We start from the raw sequence: 912 nt of genomic DNA, 5'->3' as shown, positions 1-912 counted from the left end.
AGGCAATCCTTTTCACTCCAGTCGATATTGTCTGGACTTGCTTGTACCCAAAGAGTAATTCTAGAAGCACTGGTGGTGGTAACCATACAGGTCAGTCTCTGAGAAGAATTCAATGCAGTTCCAGATGCTCTTGCACTATTATACATTCAGGGTAAAAAATACTAAGCACCAAACTGAACTGCCTCTGCATTTCTTTATGGTTATTTGCAAAGAGAGCAGAAATTGGAATTTAGAAAGTAGTTTGTGAGTTCTCATTAAAAAAAAAAAAAGGGCACAGCACAATGGCTTTTTATTTTTATCCCTGAAATCAACCTCAAGGATTTTTTCCTATTTCTTTAAAGTTTTTCATAATAACATTTCTTAAAGGAGCTCTGGTAACATAGTGCCTAAGGCACTTGACTGCTAACCAGCAGGCTGGTGGTTCAAACCCACCAGCCACTCCTTGGAAGGAAGGTTGGGCAGTCCACTTTCATAGAGATACCACCTTGGAAACGCAAGGAGGGGTCACTATGAGTTGGGTTGGATTTGACAGCACGTAACAACACAACAACAACAAACTTTAAAATAGTCTGGGATTAAAACTACAAATAAAGAAAAAAATGGTCTCTTTTATCCTCTTGTTGATATCCTTTCCTCTCTTGGGCTATGTACCCTCTTCAGCACCCTGCATTGCCCACCTCTACCTGTACTACCACATCCCCTCTGCTCAGCACAGGTTGGCTTCTGCTGCTGAGAACTACATAAATGAATGCAACCTTAGGTTTGCCACTTTTTCTCTTTAAGATTTCTCATATGAAAAATGCCTTTGTCTTGGAATTACTATAAAGATTAAAAAGATAATATATAGAATATTTTGGAAATATAAAGTACTGTACAAATGTTATTTTTATTATAGTGTTCCTCAGATTGAGC

Source organism: Orycteropus afer, unplaced genomic scaffold (genome assembly GCF_000298275.1).
Source record: "Orycteropus afer afer isolate SDZICR_OR568_19922 unplaced genomic scaffold, OryAfe1.0 scaffold00284, whole genome shotgun sequence".
Classification (NCBI taxonomy): Eukaryota; Metazoa; Chordata; class Mammalia; order Tubulidentata; family Orycteropodidae; genus Orycteropus; species Orycteropus afer.
The sequence above is the reverse complement of the archived record's forward strand: the minus strand, read 5'-3'. Positions refer to the sequence as shown.